Genomic DNA, 20,974 nt, shown 5'->3' with positions numbered 1-20,974 from the left:
CTCTGTCGCTGAGTGAAGATTGAGCTCCACCCAGACTGAAACATCCTCCTGTTTCCATCATCTATGAGTAAAACACTTTCTTTTCTCCCCCATTTCTATTTCTTTTCTCATTCTGACCTTCAATTGTTTAAATCCCCAGGCCCAGATGAGATGTATCCCAGGCTGCTGTGGGAGGCAAGAGAGGAGATTGCAGAGGCTCTGACAATTTTCAAATCTTCTCTGGTCACAGGAGCGACGTCAGAGGACTGGAGGACAGATAATGTGGTTCCATTGTTCAGGAAGTAAAGTAAGGAAAAAAATGAAATTACAGGCCAGTGAGCCTAACCTCACTGGTAGGGAAACTTTTGAAAAAATTCTGAAGACCAGAATTGATCTCCACTTGGGGAGGAAAGGATTAATCAAGGATAGTCAGTATGGTTTTGTCAGGGGAGATCATGTCTCACAAATTTGACTTGACTTTTTTCAGGAGCTGTAGTACAATACGGTAGTACAGATCATGTAGACTACAGGGACTTCAGTGAAGCATTTGACAAGGTCTCACATGGGAGACTGGTCAAGAAGGTAAGAGCCCATGGGATCCAGAGCAATTGGCAAATTGGATCCAGAATTGACTTAGTGGCAGGAAGCAGAGGGTGATGGTTGAAGATTGTTTTTGTGACAGGAAGCCCGTGTCCAGTGGTCTTCAATATGGATCAGTGCTGGGGCCTTTGCTGTTGTAGTGTACATTAATGATCTGGATGTGGGGGGAAGTTAGGGCCTCGGCGTGGACCCCATTACGGGGGAACCACCGGTTCGCCCCAGGAAGAACAGGTGGAGGGTTTTTGGGGTGGCACAGGGCAGGCATACGTAAGTTAGGGGACCTGTTTGTGGACGGGAAGTTCTTGAGCTTGGGTGAGCTGGAGGAGAAGTACGGGCTCCCCCTGGGGAACACCTTCAGGTACTTACAGGTAAGGGCGTTTGCCAGACGGCAGGTGGTGGAATTCCCACGGCTACTGCCACACACAGTACAGGACAGGGTGCTCTCGGGGGGGGGGGGGGGGGGGGGGGTGGCTGGGATTGGGGAAGATCTTGGAAACTTACCAGGTGATGCAGGAGGAGGAGGAGGCCTCGGTGGTGGAGTTGAAAGGTAAGTGGGAGGAGGAGTTGGGAGAGGAGATCAAAGAGGGGACGTGGGCAGATGCCCTAGGGAGGGTGAACTCTTCCTCTTCATGCGTGAGGCTCAGCCTCATACAGTTTAAGGTGCTGCACAGGGCACACATGACCGGGACTACGATGAGCAGGTTCTTTGGGGGTGAGGACAGGTGTGTTAGGTGCTCAGGGAGCCCAGCAAATCACACCCATATGTTCTGGGCACGCCCAGCACTGGAGGAATTTTGGAAGGGCGTAGCGAGGACGGTGTCGAGGGTGGTAGGATCCAGGGTCAAACCGGGCTGGGGGCTCGCAATATTTGGGGTGGCAGAGGAGCCGGGAGTGCAGGAGGCGAAAGAGGCTGGAATTCTGGCCTTTGCGTCCCTGGTAGCCCGGCGGAGGATTCTCCTTCAGTGGAAAGATACGAGGCCCCCAAGTGTGGAATCCTGGATCAGCGATATGGCAGGGTTCATTAAATTGGAGAGGGTGAAATTCGCCTTGAGAGGGTCGGTACAAGGGTTCTTTAGGCGGTGGCAACCGTTCTTAGACTTTCTGGCAGAACGCTAGACATTGGTCAATGGCAGCAGCAGCTCGGGGGGGGGAGGGGGTATACTTTATTTTTGTTTATGTTATTTACAGTGGAAGGGTCTGAGGGGGTGTATACACCTGTTGTCTTAAGTCGGGGTGTTAATGTTAATTTATTATTTAGGTACAGGGGGAGGGGTTTGGGGGGGTTGCTTTTTTAGATTGTGTTTTGTACTTACCCCTGTTGGGTTCTTTTTTCTTTCTCATTTTGTTATTGATATTTTATGAAAACCTTTAATAAAAATTTTTTTTTTTTTAAATGATCTGGATGTGAATGGAGGAGGTATGATCAAGTAAGTTTGCAGATGATGCAAAAATTGGTTGTATGATAAGTAGTGAGGAGGAAAGATTAAAGGGTGATATAGTCGGGCTGGTTAAATAGACAGAACAGTGACAAATGGAATGTAACCCTGAAAAGTGTGAGGCAGTGCATTTTGGGAGGATGAAAAGGCAAGGGAATATACAATGAATGGTAGGACCCTAGGAAGTACAGAGGGTCAGAGCGACCTTGATGTGCCTGACATAGATCCCTGAAGTCAGAAGGGAAGGTAGATAAGGTGGTGAAGACGGGATATGAGATACTTCTATTAGCTGAAGTATAAAATTTAAGAGTACGGAGGTTACGATGGAGCTGTATAAAACACTCGTTAAGCCACACCTGGAGTACTGAGTGCAGTTCTGGTTACCACACTAGAGGAAGGACATGATTGCATTGGAGAGGATGCAGAGGAGATTCATAAGCATGTTGCCGGGGCTTTTCAGCGATGAAGGGACCCTGGTTAGGAGTTTTCTGGGAGCAGTGGAGGCTGAGGGGATATGTGGTTTGGGCAGCATGGTAGCACAGACCTATGAAGGACATAGCTAGAGTAGATAGGAAGAAAGCTTTCCCCTTAGTTGACAGGTCAGTAAACAGTGGGCAGAAGGGTAAGGTAAGGGGCAGGGGATTTAAAGATGTTTTGAGGAAAAGCATTTTACCAGAGGGTGGTGGGAATCTGGAACTCGCTGCCTGAAAGTGTGGCAGAGGCAGGAAACCTCACAACATTGAAGAAGCATTGAGATGAGCACTAGATAGGCCATAGCACACAAGGTTATGGTCCAAGTGATTGGAATTCATACGTGCTTGATGGCTGGTGCAGAAATGATGGGCCAAAGGGCTTCTTGCTCTGCTGTAAAACTCTCTGTTTTCATCGAATCCCTACAGTGCAGAAAGAGGCAATTGGGCCCATCGAGTCTGCACCAACCCTCCAAAAGAGCACCTCACCGAGGCTCAAGCCCTCACCCTATCCCCATAACCCCAGCTAATGTTTTTGGACACTAAGGGGCAATTTAGCATGGCTAATCCACCTAATCTGCACATCTTTGGAACGTGGGAGGAAACACGAGCTCCTGGAGGAAACCCACGGGGATAAAGTGCAAACTCCACACAGACAATCACCCAAGGCTGGAATTGAACCTGGCTCCCTCATGCTGTGAGGCAGTAGTGCAAACCACTGTGGCTCACCGTGTGTTATATGCTACAGATTAGATATATTACTGATGATTCTGAAATAAAATACATTAATTATTCTTGTCTAGTACTGTAGCTACATTATATATTTCCAGTCAGATTTATAACCGACGAGGGCAGCACGGTGGTGCAGTGGTAGCACTGTAGTCTCACAGCGCTGAGGTCCAGGTTCGATACTGGCTCAGGGTCACTGTCCCTGTGTAGTTTGCACACTCTCCCCGTGTTTGCGTGGGTTTCACCCCCACAACCCAAAGATGTGCAAGGTAGGTGGATTGAACACGCTAAATTACCCCTTAATTGGAAAAAATGGATTGGGTAGTCTAAATTTTAAAAAAGACAAAAAAAAGATTTATAAGAGAAGCGAAGGAGTCCATTGGACATTTTGCGTCGAGGCCAACTCCTTGAGCAATTCTGTCAGTCTCGAGTGGATCCCATTCTGTAACCCTGCAGCACCCATCCAATTTCATTTACAAATTTACTAATCATCTCTGCTTGACTCCCCTCAGAGGCAGCAAGTTCAAGAACATGATCAGTCACAACCCCCTGTATCTTAACCAACTGGAACAATCCTAAACATCAAAACATTTTTAGTCCAATAATATTGACATATATCTGCCTGTCAGCCTGCATGAAGATTTTCAGGTCTCTGTGTCCAGGACAGGAAGCAGTGAGCAGGGATCTGGCAATCAGCCTGAATCAGCACCTTCAGGAGAATTGGGAGGGTGAATATTAGATACAGCAGAGTGAGAATGGAGGGTGAGTGTGTGGGATGGAGATTTACAGATTTGGGAAATGAGATAAGAAAGAATGTTCCATAGAGACTAGAATTGTCTATTCTTAATTTCTATCCTGTACTGACAGTGATGATTTTTGTAAACTCCTTTTACAGGATATTAGAAGTGTTCCAGAGCACTGACTGTGGAAAGAGCTTTAACCAGTTACATAGCCTGAAAGAACATCGCACCATTCACAGCGGGGAGAGAAAGTACCCGTATCCTGTGTGAGACTTTAACTGATTGTCCGACCTGGAGAGTCACAAGGACACCAGCAACATGGAGAAACGGTGGAAATGTAGGGACTGTGGGAAGGGATTTAGGTTCCCATCTGTGCTTGAAACCCATCAACACAGTCACACTGGGGAGAGGCCGTTCACCTGCTCCGTGTGTGGGAAGGGTTTCACTCAGTTGTTTCACCTGCAGCGACACAATTTCACTCACACCAATGAGAGACCCTTTAAATGCTCTGACTGTGGGAGTGGCTTCAAAAGCTCTCGAGAACTGATGTCTCACCAGCGTTTTCACACTGTGGAGAGGCCACTCACTTGCCCAGACTGTGGGAAAGGATTTACTCTGTTATCCACCCTGCAGAAACACCAACGAGTTCATACTGGGGAGAAGCCATTCGCCTGCTCTCAGTGTGGTAAGGGATTCAGTCATCCAGCCCACCTACGGAGTCACCAACGAGTTCACACTGGGGAGAGGCCTTTCATCTGCTCTCAATGTGGGAAAGGATTTTGTGTTTCATCGCACCTGCTGAGACATCAACAAATTCACAAGTGAACAAGGGGTTGGATTCTGCTGTTAATATTTCTGCTCTTAATTACATCCAGGACTGCATTGTGGTCATTCTGTCAGTTGGTCAATGGGGATGTGGGAGGGTTTCTTTCTGCTGGACTGGCCGGTCTCACAACTTTGCCTCCAGTTGGTTGATGTCCTTTGAGCTTTGTTGTGAATACCTGGTTCCAAGTTTCACGAGGACCAGAGTGTTAGGGTATTTGGACGTTGGAAGATATTTTGTTCCCATTTCTGTTTGGAACCCCCAAAGCCAATGCCACATTGCCATGAAGATGGGCTATGGTGGTTACATGGTTCTTTTGTTTAATTTATCTGGGTGTTTCTCACAGAAGGAAACTGTCAACGTATGAGGGACAAGTTGTCTGTGGGCACATTGTGAACTTAAGACAATTGCTAGCATTTAAAATATTATTACATATTTACATCAAATATAAATTCCTTTAAGAAACAAAAATCCAACAGGAAACGTGAAGGAACCGTGGCAAGCAAAGTTTAAGATTCCCATTAGTTCAAAGGAAGAGATTCATAAAGTGGGTACGAGCATAGTAAGCCTGAGGATTGGGGACTTGTTTAGAATTCAGAAAAGGAGGTCCAAGAAACTGATGAAGAGAAATTAGAATATGAGAGCAAACTCCGAATAGTCAACATGGAGTTAGGAATAGGAAATCATGTTTGAGCAACCTTTTGTAGTTTTTGAGGATGTTACTAACAGAATTGATGAAGGGGAGTCTGTGGACGAAGTACACTTGGATTTTCAGAAGGTTTTGATAAACACCCCACAGGAGGTTAGTTAGCAAAAGGAAAGCACATGGGATAGGAGGTAATATACTGGTGATGCAGTGGTTAGCCCTGCTGCCTATGAAGCTGGGGACCCGGGTTCGATCCTGACCCCAGGTCACTGTCCATGTGGAGTTTGCACGTTCTCCCCGTGTCTGCGTGGGTTAGGTGAATTGACCATGATAAATTGCCCTTAGTGACCACAAATGTGAGGAGGGGTTATTGTGTTACGGCGATAGGGTGTAAGTGAGGGCCTAAGTGGGTCGGTGCAGACTCGATGGGCCAAATGGCCTCCTTCTGCATTGTATGTTCTATGTTCTAAACCCCCGCAACCCAAAGATGTGCAGGGTAGGTGGATTGGTCACGCTAAATTGCCCCTTAATTGGGAAAAATAATTGGGTACTCTAAATGTAATTTTTGTTTTTAAAAAATGTCAATTTAGATTCTCTGCCATTTCTCTATTCCCCCTACTATGGCGAGAAACATAAAAAAACGACTGGTAAAGCTCCTATAGGAATGTGAAAAGGGGGGAAACGATTCGCAAAGACCAATGTGGGTCCATTCCAGGCAGAGACAGGAGAGTTTATAATGAGGAATAAGGAAATAGCTGAGAACTTGGAAATATTACATTGACTCTCCACACCCAAATCATTGTATAAACTGTGAACAGCTGGGGCCCAAGTACTGATCCTTGTGATACCCCACGAGTCACAACCTGTGAGAATGACCCATTTATTTGTGCTCTCTGTATTCTGCTGTTAGCCAATCCTCAATCCATGCCAGTATATTACCTCCCATCCCATGTGTTTTCATTTTGCTGACTAACCTCCTTTGGGATGTTTATCATAAACCTTCTGAAAATCCAAGTGTGCCACATCCACAGACTCCCCTTCATCAATTCTGTTAATAACATCCTCAAAAACTTCAAAAGGTTCGTCAAACCTGATTTCCTATTCCTAAATCCATGTTGTATTTTCCCAATACTGATGTCAGGCTAACAGGTCTGTAGTTCACCATTTTCTCTCTCCCTCCCTTCCTGAATATAGGGCTGACATTTACCACCTTCCAATCGGCAGGAGCCATTCCAGAATCTATAGAATTGTGGAAGATGATCACCAATGTATCCACTATCTCTATAGCAACCTCTTTCAACACTCTGGGATGTAGAATATCAGGTCCTGGGGCTTGTCAACTTTCAGCCCCATTAATTTCTCCAATACAGCCTTCTTCCTAATACTCATTGCCTTCAATTTATCATTCTCCCATGTCCCTTGGATCACTAACTCTGGGAGATTTCTTGTATCTTCCTCAGTGAAGACAGACACAGAGTAATCATTTAGATTCTCTGCCATTTCTCTATTCCCACTTCTATAAATTCTCCTGTCTCTCCCTGTAACGGACCCACATTTGTCTCAGCCAAATATTTCCTTTTTACGTACCTATAGAAGCTTTTACAGTCCACACAAAACCACTACTGTTTGCAACTCATGTTTGCTGCCCTCTGCTGTTTCTTACCTCCACCTAAACAGTTTCCACATATTGTATTCCTGTTCTGAGATCCTCCCTTACTAATGTACTGACGCCATCCCTTGTTTTCGGCGCAGCATCACCTCTTTTTCCTTTTTGCCGCAGTATTAGCAAACGTAACGATCAGGCCTTCAGTCCCTTCATCAAAATCATTTATATAAATTTTAAAACGTTGAGGTCCCAGCACTGATCCCTGTGACACCCCACTCGTTACATCTTGCCAACCAGAAAATGACCTATTTATGCCTACTCTCGGTTTTCTGGTAGCTCGCCAATCATTCGCTGTGAAAGACAGTTCTGGGGTTAAAGCCTGCAGATTGGGAAAAGAAAAGAACGGAAACCTCGGGAACGAATAATCACTTTGGACTGGTTCTGAGACAATTAAGTTTCGACTTCCGGGGTAGAGTCGAGAATAATTGTGGAGTAGAATTTTAGATTGTGTAAAAGGGAAAAGTTATATTTTATACTTTAATGTATAGGTTTCCTTCAAAAATAATGTTTAGTTAATGTTGCTTCTATTTTGTTTGTTGCAGCAAAATCATCAAGGAGCCTTGTCATGTAATCCTTTAAATTGTTGACTGGGAATTAGATTTTTTAATATTAGTTACTGATCTTTACTGACATCCTAATCCACAAGTTTTGACATCCCATTTGAGCCTCGGGCACTTTTCTGTCTCTCTATTGCTCACATCAGTGACAGTCAGGCAACGGAGCTGAGGACTGAATTTAGCTGGGACCTGCACCCCAGTTGGGAAATTGTCACGGGTGTGACACTAATAAAGAGACAGGAAGGTGCTGGAGGACAGACTGGAGAATGGACCCTCCAACCAATCCGGGTTCGGTGCTGGGGTAACTGGAGCTGATGGGGAGGTGACCCCCCAGGTGCAGTGCCCCTGTGTCCAATGTGAGGAGTCACGGGAACAGAGTACAGGGGAGTTGAAGAGAAACATTTGGGTCTAGAACATTGTGAACATGTTTTTATTCTGTTTATTCTTTTACTCTGGTTGTCTTGGATCCTCAAGTCATTTTCTGATTTTTTTTAAACCCATATTCTGTTTAATTAATAAACTTGTTTCATTAAAAATAAATTTTTTTTGGTCTTTTTCTGATTAAATTCATTCACTTTGGGGAAAGTGTGTGAGAGGGGTTGGCAGGCTCTTTAACAGAGAGTGAGCCCCTCAAAGGTAATTAGCAAAGGAGCCAGAGGGGTGGAGGAGACCTTTTCTTTTGACACACAATGTTTAAAAATGAGATTCAGGGATGAACTAATTTATCCAGGCTCTTTGAGGAGGGAACAAGGAATGTTAATAAAGGGAAACCTGGAGATGTGGTTTATCTAGATTTCCAGAAGGTATTTTCCAAGGGGCCGCATCAAAGGTTATTACACATAATACAAACTCATGGTGTAGGGGGGTAACATATCAGCATGGATAGAGGATTGGTTAGCTCACAGGAAGCAGAGAGTAGGTATAAATGGGTCATTTCTGGGTTGGTAAGATGCGACAAGTGGAGTGTCAGAAGGATCAGTGCTGGGCCCTCAACTATTTACAATCTATATTAATGAGTTGGGTGATGGGATTGAATGTATGGCGGCTAAATTTTCTGATGACGCAAAGATAGTTCAGAAAGTAATTTGTGAAGTGGACATAACAAGTCTGCAAAGGACGTTGAGTGAATGGACAAAACTCGACAGATGGAGAATAACGTGAGAAAATGTGAATTGTCCACTTTGGCAGGAAGGATTAAATTAAACAATATTATTTAAATAGTGAGACATTGCAGAACGATGAGGTACAGAGGGATCTGGGTGTCCGTGTACAGGAGTCACAATAAGTTAGTTTGCAGGTACAGCAAGCGGCTCGATCGAGTCCTTGAACAGTTTCATCAGGCTTTATCGAGTGAGTTGGAAGCAGTTCAGAGGAGGTTGGCCCCCGGATTCCTGGAATGAGGGGGTTATCTTCTGAGGAAAGGTTTGACAGGTTGGGACTGTATCCATTGCAGTTTAGAAGAATGAGAGGATTTCATGTGTTTCAATAAGATCATGAGTGGAATTGAGAGAGAGATTGCTGAGAGAATGTTTCCCCCTTGTGGCAGAGACTAGAATTAGGGGATACTGCTTAAAAATTAGGGGTCTTCCATTTAAGATGTGGATGAGAATGTTGTTTTTCTCCTGAGGACTGTGGGTCTGTGAATCTCTCTTTTCCCAGAGGGTGCTGGAGGCAAGGTCAGTGAATATGTTTTCGGATTGAACTTAAAGATTCTTTTTTTTTAAATTCTTTTTATTCAAGTTTTTCTTAAACAAAATGTTACATAACCAATAACAAAAAGGAGAAAATTTAACAAACAAGGTGGTTATAGTCCATTTACAAAAGAAGAGTATGCATTCCATACACAGTCCTCCCCCCCCTCCCCCCAGATTGCTGCTGCTGCTGACCTTTCAACGTTCAGCCAGAAAGTCAAGGAACGGCTGCCACCGCCTGGAGAAACCCAGCAAGGACCCTCTTAAGGCAGACTTTCTCCTCTCAAGACTGAGAAACCCAGCCATGTCACTAACCCAGGTCTCCAGACTCGGTGGCCTCGTGTCCCTCCACATTAACAAGATCTGTCTCCGGGCTACCAGTGAGGCAAAGGCCAGGACGTCAGCCTCCTTTGCTTCCTGCACTCCCGGATCTTCTGACACCCCAAATATCGCAAACTCCGGACTTGGCTTTACCCGAGTGTCCAAGAGGGGCTGTTTCGGGGCTGTTTAGCACAGGGCTAAATCGCTGGCTTTGAAAGCAGACCAAGGCAGGCCAGCAGCACGGTTCAGTTCCCGTGCCAGCCTCCCCGAACAGGCGTCGGAATGTGGCGACTAGGGGCTTTTCACAGTAACTTCATTGAAGCCTACTTGTGACAATAAGCGATTTTCATTTTCAAGACCTTGGACATAGCCTTTGCAAAGCCCTGCCAGAATTCTTTAAGCGCCGGGTACGCCCAGAACATATGGACATGCTTTGCTGGGCTCCCTGAGCATCTCGCACACCTGTCCTCCACCCCAAAGAACTTGCTCATCTCGCTGTCGTCATGTGTGCCCGTTGGACGACGTTAAACTGAATTAAGCTGAGCCTGGCACATGATAAGGAGGAATTAACCCTGCCTAGGGCATCAGCCCACAGGCCCTCATCCAGCTCCTCTCCCAGCTCCTCCTCCCACTTGCCCTTCAGCTCCTCCGCCGAGACTTCCTCTGCCTCCTGCAGTTCTTGGTATATGTCCGAAACCTTCCCCTCTCCTACCCAGATGCCAGAGACCACCCTGTCCTGTATCCTGTGGTGGAGTAGTAGAGGGAATGCCACCACCTGTTTCTTCAGAAAAGCGCAGGCTTGGAGGTATTTAAAGGCATTCACGTGGGTAGACTAAATTTCTCCTCTAGCGCCTTCAGGCTAGGAAAAGTCCCATCTATAAACAGGTTCCCCATCGTTTTGATACCCATCCTATGCCAACTTTGCTCAGAACAAATCTATGATTATGCCGTATCGGGGTCCAGACTGAGGCCCCTTCCTCCTTCCTGTGCCTTCTCCACTGACTCCAGATCCTCAGTACCGCCATCACCACCGGGCTTGTGGTGTACCTTGCCGGCAAGAACGGCAGCGGTGCTGTTATCAGTGCCCCTAAGCTGGCGTCCTCGCATGACGCCGCTTCTAGCCGCTTCCATGCCGCCCCCTCCCCCATTACCCATTTCCTAATCACCACTATATTAGCCGCCCAATAATAACTGCAGAAGCTCGGCAGCGCCTGCCCCCCCCCCCCGCCCCCCCCCCCCCCCCCCCCGCCCCCCCCCCCCCCCCCCCCCGCCCCGCCCCCGGCTGCGCTCAAAGAACAGTCTTTTAACTCGCGGGGTCTTGTTTGCCCACACAAATCCCGTGATAATCTCGTTCACCCGCTTGAAGAAAGATTTGGGGATGAAGATGGGAAGGCACTGGAAGACAAACAGAAACCTGGGAAGGGCCGTCATTTTCACGGACTGCACCCTACCCGCCAGGGAAAGTGGGAGCATGTCTCACCTTTTGAAGTCTCCCTCCATCTGCTCTACCAGCTGAGATAGATTGAGCTTGTGTAGGGCATCCCAATTCCTAGCCACCTGTAAACCCAGGTACCGAAAGCTCCTCTGCACCCTCTTGAGTGAGAGCTCCCCCAGTCTCTCCTCCTGGCCCCTCACATGGATCACAAATAGCTCACTTTTCTCCTGAGGATCTGCATGACCTCCCCCATCCTCTCTAGCGGGTCCAAAATATACAGGAACAGGTTGGCTTGCTCCCCCAGCCCCCCCCCCCCCTCCCCCGAACCAGCCCCCTCCAGTTTCTTGAAGTCATCAATGCCATGGCCAATGGCTCAATTGCCAGGACAAATAGTAGCAGGGACAGGGGGCACCCCTGCCTCGTCCATCGGTGCAGCTGAAAAATACTCTGACCTCAGTCGGTTCGTGGACACACTTGCTACGGGGGCCTGATACAGTAGTTTGACCCACCCTATGTATTCCTCACCAAATCCAAATCTACTTAACGCTTCCCACAGGTACTCCCACTCCACCCGATCAAAGGCTTTCTCTGCATCCATTGCAGCCACTACTTCTGCGTCTCCTCCTTCTGAGGGCATCATAATAATGTTTAGGAGCCTCCGCACGTTCATGTTCAATTGCCTGCCCTTGACGAACCCTGTCTGATCCTTGTCAATCACCCCCAGGACACAGACCTCTGTTCTGGTGGCTAAGATCTTAGCCAGCATTTTGGCATCTACATCTAGGAGCGATATCGGCCTGTAGGACCCACACTGCAACGGATCCTTGTCCCGCTTAAGGATGAGCGAGATCAAACCCCCGACATCGACGGGGGGAGGGTTCCCCTCTCCTTGGCCTCGTTAAAGGTTCTTAGCAGGAGTGTGCTCAGCAGCTCCGAGAATTTCTTATAGAATTCTACAGGGTAACTGTCCGGTCCCGGGGCCTTGCCCGACTGCATATTCTCCAAGCTCTTAACTATCTCCTCCAACTCAATCGGAGCCCCCAATTCCTCCACCAGCTCCTCGTCCACCCTTGGGAACCTCAATCGGTCCATAAATTGCTTCCTCCCTTCCCTCCCTTCCAGGGGCTCTGACTCATACAGCTTGCTGTCAAACTCCTTGAAGACTTCATTGATCTCTTCCGGGCTCAGGACTATGTTACCCCCCTTATCCCTAACTCCCCCAATTTCCCTGGCCGCCTCCCTCCTTCGAAGTTGGTGTGCCAGCAGCCTACTCGCTTTCTCCCCATACTCATATACTGCCCCTTTCACCTTCCTCAGCTGTGCCTCTGCTTTCCCTGTGGTCAGCAGGTCAAACTCCGCCTGCAAACTCCGGCGCTCCTTTAGCAACCCTTCCTCGGGGGTCTCCGCATACCTTTGCTGTCACATAGTTTTGGTCATATCGTTTGCTGTCACATAGTTTTGGATGCTCCTCCTAATCTGACCACAGACCTCCTCATCCGCCAACAGTCCCACGTCCAATCTCCAGAGAGGGCGCTGCCCTCTCTCCACCCCCAGTCTCAAGTCCGCCCAGTGTGGAGCATGGTCTGAGACCGCAATGGCCGAGTACTCTAACCCCTCCACCCCTGGGATTAGCGCCCTGCTCAACACGAAAAAATCAATCCGAGAGTACACTTTATGCACGTGGGAGAAGAAAGAGAACTCCTTCGCCCTTGGCCGAGCCAATCTCCACGGGTCCACTCCCCCATCTGGTCCATGAAACCCCTCAGGGCCTTGGCCGCTGCTGGCCTCCTCCCCGACCTGGACTTGGACCTGTCCAGTGCCGGGTCCAGGACTGTGTTGAAGTCACCCCCAATTATCAAATTGTTTGACTCTAAGTCCGGTATTTTACTCAGCTTGCGCTTCATGAATTCCGCGTCATCCCAATTTAGGGCATAAACGTTCACTAGCACCACTCGGGCCCCCTGTAGCTTACCACTCACCATAATGTACCTGCCCCTATTGTCCGCCACAATACTTCCCGCCTCAAATGCCACCCGTTTGCTTAACAGGATTGCGACCCCCCTGGTCTTCGCATCCAGCCCTGAGTGGAACACCTGGCCCACCCATCCCATCCTCAGTCTAGTTTGGTCAGCGAGTTTTAAATGCGTCTCCTGTAGCATGGCTACGTCTGCCTTTAATCCCTTTAAGTGTGAAAACTGGCCTGTTACATCCCCGTTTAGGCCCCCCCCTCCCCGCCGACTAGCCATCTCCTTTTTCGCCCAGCCACGTGCCCGCACCCCGCGCTCACTCAAGCCCTCCCACCGGAGGCTCTCCGTCCCGACTCTCCGTCTGTTCCCGAAAGTTGGCTCCCCTTCAGCCAGCAAAGCAGCATCCCGCCACCGCCCCCCCCACCCCCCAATCTCAATCCCCCATGTCAAGCCCCCGCTTAACACTAACTCTCTCCCCATTGCGCTTCCGTAAGTCAGCTGACTTATGCTGACCCGGCCGCTCCCGCCTCTCCCTCCAATCCTCCTGTTGTCTCCTTCTTCAGGCCCCCAACCACCCCTCCCCACAGGGTAAGAGGGAGAGAGCCACCCCATTCTTCCCGTGCAACAAGAAAAAACAACGAACAAACTCCGGGCTTTACCCCGAACAACGAACGACCCCCCCCCCACCTGGTGAGCTGCCCTAACTGACGGGCCCATCTCCCCCTCCTGCGGCATGGCTCCGCGAAAGCAGAGGACTGGCAAAGGACCCCGAGGGCAAAAACAAAGAGAGAACGGGGCAAACCAACATAACATAGCTCCTCCAGCCGCCTCCCCAGCCCCCATGCAACTTACACTCTGCTTCCAATCTTACATTAGGACAGCACCCGGTTACACCTCTTCACCCGGGCGTTCCAACAATGTGCAGCTGCCCATTAGTTCAAGTCCAACTTCTCATTCTTAATGAATGTCCATGCCTCGTCTGGCATATCGAAGTAGTGGTGCCGGCCTTGGTACGTGACCCACAGCCTCGCCGGATGTAGCAGCCCGAACTTCACCCCTTTGTTGTGGAGGGTTGTCTTGGCCCGGTTGAATACCGCACGCCACTTAACCAGATATGCTCCCCTGTCCTGGTAAATTTGAATCTCATAGTTCTCCCATTTATTGCTTCGCTCCTTCTTTGCCCACCGCAGGACACGTTCCTTGTCTGTGAAGCGGTGGAATCTTATCACCATAGCCCTCGGCGGTTCGTTCGCCCTAGGACTCTGCGCACCCCATCCAGTTCCAGGGGCTGCGGGAAGGCCCCCACGCCCTTCAGCGACCCCAGCATCGTGGTCACAAATGCGCTCGCATCCGATCCCTCCGCACCTTCGGGGAGGCCCAGGATTCGCAGGTTCTGCCTCCTCTACCTATTTTCAAGGTCTTCCAGTTTCTCCTGCCATCATTTGTGCAGGGCCTCGTGCGCCTCCACCCTGACCGCCAGGCCCAAGATCTCATCCTCATTTTCAGAGATCTTTTTTTCCACCTCTTTGATCGCCTTCTCTTGCATCTTTTGAGTCTCCACCATCCTTTCCATGGAAGCCTTCATAGGGGCCAGCATCTCCGTCTTGAGCTCTGTGAAGCAGCTTCTCAGGAATTCCTGCTGCTCCCGCGACCACTGGGCCCCACGCCTCCTGGTCCGCGCCGGCCGCCATTTTGTCGTTTCGCACCCGTGCCCCTCGTTTCACCGATCCAGCCTTCTTTACTGCCCCACTACTGGTCCACTCCATACAGCGCTGGGGGGGAACCTCACCAGCGTTTACTGTCCCACCGGGGATCGCCGCCCAAGTGCCGCCAAATGTCCGATCTCGGCGGGAGCTGACGAATGTGCGACCACGACCGGAAGTCCACCAATTCCCTTTTCACTTGGCGCAGTCTTATCAACTGGTTGAACTGTTGATTACCAGAGGCAGCAGCAACACATCCAGCTCCACCTGGCCCTGCTTTCCTCTGCCTAAACTGGTCACTATTTCTGGATTGTTCCTGGAAGCAAGGACAACCCAGATTCTGTTCTTCATGATCATCTTCTTAAATCTCTCTCCTGACTTCAAACAAGTGCAAGGAGCTCATTGATTTCTTTGTCACTGACACTGAGATCATCCGTTCAGCTGAATCTACTTCCTAAAGTTATTTGTGAACTCGCCTGTGTCTCATTAGGTTTTGTGACTGCGTGAATCTCTTCCCACACATGGAGCAGTTGAAAGGCCTCTCCCCGGTGTGAACTCGCTGGTGTGTTAGAAGGTCAGATGAATTAGTAAAACTCTTCCCACACTTGAAGCAGATGGGCGGTCTTTCCCCAGTGTGACCACGTTTGTGATGAACTGCTGAATCCCTTCATACACACAGAGCAGATGAATGGCCGCTCTCCAGTGTGAATTCGCTGGTGTGTGCGAAGGTTAAACAATCGATTAAATTGTTTCCCACACATGGAGCAGGTGGAAGGTCTCTCCCCTGAGTGACTACGCAGATGAGTTTCCAGTTGGGATGGAGATATGAATGCCTTCCCACAGGCCCCACATTTCCATGGTTTGTCTATGGTGTGGATGTCCTTGTGTCTCTCCAGGTTGGACGATTTCACACCTGTAGATTTCAAATTTCCCATAAAAAGAGTTTATGAACATCATCATTGTCAATACTGAATAAAAATTAAGGGGAGACAATTCTCATTTGTACGGAACAGATTTTCTGCAATTGTTTCTGCGAAACAGTAAATCCTCATCACATCCATTCTCCCTCCTCCCTATGCTGGAATCCAAACCCCAGGGTGACAAACCAGCCCACATTTTATGGGCCATATTTGAATCCACTGAGATTTGCTGCTTGGGTGTCTGACTCGTCAACTGGACCTATGTAGAACTCTGTTCCAACCGTTCTGGCAGCCAACCACCCCCTCCCTGGCCTCACATTTCTGTCAGCAGCCCACCCAACACCGCCCACCTCTTCACACAGACCCATGCAGGCTTACCTTTAATTTTCACCATGAGAGTTTGTCAGTCTGCCAAACCTTTCTAACCATCTTCAAAATTCCATTCCTTACAGTTTACCCGCTCCCTCCACTCTGGCTGGGTTCAGTTCTCAAGTCCCTCTGTGCAGTGAGAATAAATCGGTAATTTTCTCTCCTGGTCACTGGTATCCTGATGCCCCGCCCACTCTGTTGTTTCACCAGGACGGCCGCAGCTGAAGCAAACAAGCCCCGGGAGCTGCAAAATCAGGATCTGTGGATTCTTCTTGGCGGGTTGGGGCCTCCAGCGGGTGTTTGCGAATCCTCCCTGCCCACCTCCCAGAGTTTCCTTCCTTTCCAGAGATCAGAGTCCTCATTGATTTGAGTGCAAAGTGTGAGCTCTTATTTATTGTCCCCTCTCCCCCATCTTATGATGTGAACCATCCTCCAGTCGCTGAAGCAGGATGGTGACCGTTAACCTGGGCCTGTTCCTAGGAGGGAGAAGCCCCGCAGCTGCAAACCAGGGAGCTGACAATGATTGTGTAGGGTTTGCGGATCCTCCCTCCCACCGCCTGATGCTAACTTTGCTTCCGCGGGACAAAGAACTCTCCTCCAGACGAACAATAGCATTGCACCTGCGCGCTAGTGTCTCGCCTCATCAACCGCACTGCGCATGCTCCAGATCACAATGCCCAGGGGAATGATTGACGGTGGCTCAGGACCACTAATAATAGGGGGCAGGACTGGAGAACTGAATGGGAGCGGCTGGTCCTCCAACCAATCTGAGCGAATGAGGGGCAGTGAATGAAGCATGCGCAATGCTGGAAATGGCGAGGGGTGGATGATTTATTGCTCGGATCCGTAATTTGTAAGCGGAAAATCACAGATCGGAGCGTATGATGGAACCGGCGTGTGGACGGGAAGATTTCTATACAGATTTTGTGATCTACAAACTCCCTCAAAAACTCATCAATCGCATTTGTACTGAGCGGGGCCAAAGATCCCTTAAATCGTCCCAGTTAATGATCACCATCTTTATTGGGGGCAATGTGCAGCACTGAGCATGTGCGGCCGCCATCACGTTGGGGGCATTATTTTCATAGCTGGGTGGAGCTTGTCCCCCATTGTTTCGAATTGAGACAACCTGTCCATCAAACTGGGTCACCCTTTGAGTCCCAGTGTCTTAATGATGAGGCAGGGTGGAAGCAGGGAAGGAAAGAAAAGGATGTAAATCCTGCTCTCTGGATCCTACTACCTCAAGGGACGTCCTGCCTTATGTGCCCAAAAATCTGTGGCGAAAGTACCCTAAAACATATGGAATTATGTTCACTACTCCCAAAATGTTCCCCTACTGAAACCTCAACCACCTGTCCAGGCTCATTCCCCAATACCAGATCCAGTACTGCCCCTTCCCTCGTTGGACTATCTACATATTGCACCAAGAATGAACTGCTGACAATGACAAGGGGTAAAGTTAAGTTCAGTAGGGCACACGAGTGGTCATCCTAAGTTAGAATTATATTCACAACCAAAGATGTGCTGGTTGGGTGGATTGGCCACGCTAAATTGCCCCTTAATTGGAAAAGAATCCCTGTTTCTGGGAGGGCAGTTTACGAGCTTTGAGGGGCTGATTGAGATGTTTGGGTTGGCGTGGGGAGAATGTTTTAGGTATATGCGGGTGCTGGACTTTGCAAGGAAGGTTTTCCCGACCTTCCCAATAGTGCCTGTCTCCTCGCTGTTGGCGGCGGTGCTGTCAGCGGACCAGAGGGTGGGGGTGGGGGGGTGGGGGTGGGGGGGGGGGGGGGGGGGTGAGGGGGGGGGGGACTGGACAGGGGTACGTCTCGGTGATTTACAGGAGCGATTTAGGTGTAAATCGAAGTGGGAGGAAAAGATGGGTGTGGCGCTGGAGGAGAGGGTGTGCTGCGGAGGCTGAATGCCTCAACTCTGTGTGCGAGGCTGGGGCAGATACCACTGAAGGTGGTGTACAAGGTGCACCTTACAAAGTCTTGTGGTCTTGGCACCTTCAGGTGATGCCACCTAAGACAGAGTAAATAAAATCAGGAATACTCAGGAAGTATCAATTCGAGGAGCATAGATCTCTCAGAGATAACGAAGGAATAGATCAGAGTTTTAGCAACAGATGCTCTGAGCCTTGGCTGGAGTCAGGCAATGTTACTGAGGTGGAATCCAGTCTTCAAGATGATGTAAATATGTGGTTGGGAGCAAGCCACAGGGTCAAATATCACACCAACCATTTGGACAATCTCAATCTCAATCTCAAAACAATGACCAGGGTGAGGGATGGAGTCAGTGGCTAATAAATGGAGTTTGTTACAGGGGCTGAACGCAATGTCTTCCCAATACTGAAGTGGAGAAAGTTTCTGCTCACCCATTACTTACTGTCAGAACTGTGTGTGCCTTGGAGGGGAACCTGGATGTGATGGTGTTCACAGACCCGATATCCTGGTCCTTCAAGGAGGTGGAGGTTGAGGGTTTGGGAGATTCTGACAATGTTCTGGTTAGATTTTGGAAATATAAATTCTCTCTCCTTCTCCTCTGCTCTCAATCTTTTCTCACTCTCCTCCCCCCACAGAGGCCTGAAACTTTTCTGGCCCAGACCTGTGGAAGATTCCCTTCCCTGAACGACATCAGTGAATCGGTTGTTCTTTTGTGAAAATCTGGCAGTTTTCAAGGTCACCTTTTCCTAGTGCCGGCCTCACAAATGACCAGATTTCAGCTCAATTTCACAATCCACCTTTGTGTTTTTCTGCATTTTCTTTCACTCCTTTTTTTCTGTCTAAACTGATTTCACAGGATATTGGAAGGGGAAGGTTTGCATTTGGGAAACATCACATCAGGATCTGACGGAGTCGCTTAAGTTATCGTTACTGAATATCAGCAGGTTTTGAACATAATATAAGAACATAAGAACTGGAAGCAGGAGTAGGCCACCTGGACCTTTGAGCCTGCTCCGCCATTCAATGAGATCATGGCTGATGTATTGTCGACTCAGCTCCACTTTCCCGCCAGAACACCATAACCCTTTATTCCTTTATTCTTCAAAAAACTATCTATCTTTATCTTGAAAACATTTAATGAAGGAGCCTCAACTGCTTCACTGGGCAGGGAATTCCATCGATTCACATGGAAGGAAAAAACACCGTTCACAGTGGAGAGAAACCATACATGTGTTGTGTGTGTGGACGAGGTTTCAGCCAATCGTCTGGCCTGTCAAGACACAAGCGCATTCACACTGTCGCGAAACCGTGGAAATGTGGGGATTGTGAGGCGGCATTTGGTTTCCCGTCTGAGCTGGAAACTCATCGACACACTCACACTGGGGAGAGACCATTCATCTGCTCCATGTGTGGGAAGGGATCTACTTGGTCATCAAACTTGCTGACACAACAGCGGGTTCACACTGGAGAGAAGTTGTTCACCTGCTGTGTGTGTGGAAAAGAATTGACTGATTCATCCAAGCGACTGAAACAGCAGCGAGTTCACACCGGGGAGAGACCATTTGCCTGCACTGAGTGTGGGAAGGGATTCACTCATTTATCCACCCTGCCGAGACACCAGCGAGTTCACACTGACAAAATGCCTTTTAAATGTCTGCACTGTGGGAAGTTCTTTAAAAGCTCTGGAAAACAGATGTACCATCAACATGTTCACACTGATGAGAGACCTTTTAAATGCCGAGCCTATGTGAAATGTTATGAAGGCTCCTGGGAGCTGATGTCCCACCAATATATTCACACTGATGAGAGACCGTTCAGGTGCTCTCACTGCGGGGCTGGGTTCAGGCGATCATCTAAACTCACTTCCACCAGCGAATTCACACTGGGGAGAGGCCATTCATCTGATTGTGGGAAGGGATTCATCCACCTTGCTGAAATACTGGTGGGATCATATTGGGGTGATACAGTAGCACAATGGTTAACACTGTTGCTTCATAGCGCCAGGGTCCCAGGTTAGATTCGCGGCTTGGGTTGCTGTCTGTGCGGAGTCTGCACGTTCTCCCCATGTCTGCGTGGGTTTCCTCCGGGTGCTCCAGTTTACTCCCACGAGTCCCGAAAGAGGTGAACATAGAACAATATGCAAGAGCAGCACGGTGGCGCAGTGGTAGCACTGCAGTCTCACGGCACCGAGGTCCCAGGTTCAATCCCAGCTCTGGGTCCCTGTCCGTGTGGAGTTTGCACATTCTCCCCGTGTTTGCGTGGGTGTCACCCCCACAACCCAAAAAAATGTGCAGGGTAGGTGGATTGAACGTGCTAAATTGCCCCTTAATTGGAAAAGATGAATTGGGAACTCTAAATTTTAAAAAAAACCAGAACAATACAGCACAGAAACAGGCCCTTCGGCCCTCCAAGCCTGCGTCGATAATGGTACCTGCCTAAACTAAAACCGTCTGCACTTATGGAGTCCATATCCTTCCATTCCCACCCTATTCATATATTTATCTAGTTGACCCTTAAATGCCACTACCGTACCTGCTCCCACCACCTCCCCAGCCAGCACGTTCCATATATTTCCACCCTGTATAAAAAACCTACTTCGCACATCTGTTCTGAACTTTTCCCCACGCACTTTAAACCTATGTCCCCCTTGTACTTGACTCTCCTATCCTAGGAAAGAGCATCTGACTATCTACACCACTCATAATCTTGTAAACCTCTATCAGCTCGCCTCTCAAACTCTGTTGTTCCAGTGAGAACTGACCGAGTTTATCTAACGTGCTGTTGGGTAATTTGGACATTCTGAATTCTCCCTCCGTGTACCCGAACAGACGGCAGAATGTGGCGACTCGGGGCTTTTCACTTCATTGCAATGTTAATGTGAGCTTACTTGTGACAATAGAGATGATTATTATTAAAGACAGACCTTTCAAATGTTTAAACTGTGGGAAATTCTATAAAACGTCCAGGGAACTGATGCCC

General features: G+C 48.7%; 1 long non-coding RNA gene across 1 annotated transcript; it reads left to right on the top strand.

Annotated features, from left to right (window-relative positions):
• The first annotated feature begins 27 nt into the window (after nt 1-27).
• On the top strand, nt 28-8,186 carry LOC140420000 (uncharacterized). Its single transcript, XR_011946125.1, has 2 exons — nt 28-286; nt 4,110-8,186. It is a non-coding gene; the product is annotated as an uncharacterized lncRNA (long non-coding RNA).
• Nucleotides 8,187-20,974: the final 12,788 nt, after the last annotated feature.

The sequence above is a fragment of the Scyliorhinus torazame genome, chromosome 5, assembly GCF_047496885.1.
Source record: "Scyliorhinus torazame isolate Kashiwa2021f chromosome 5, sScyTor2.1, whole genome shotgun sequence".
NCBI lineage: Eukaryota > Metazoa > Chordata > Chondrichthyes > Carcharhiniformes > Scyliorhinidae > Scyliorhinus > Scyliorhinus torazame.
The sequence above is the reverse complement of the archived record's forward strand: the minus strand, read 5'-3'. Positions and strand labels throughout refer to the sequence as shown.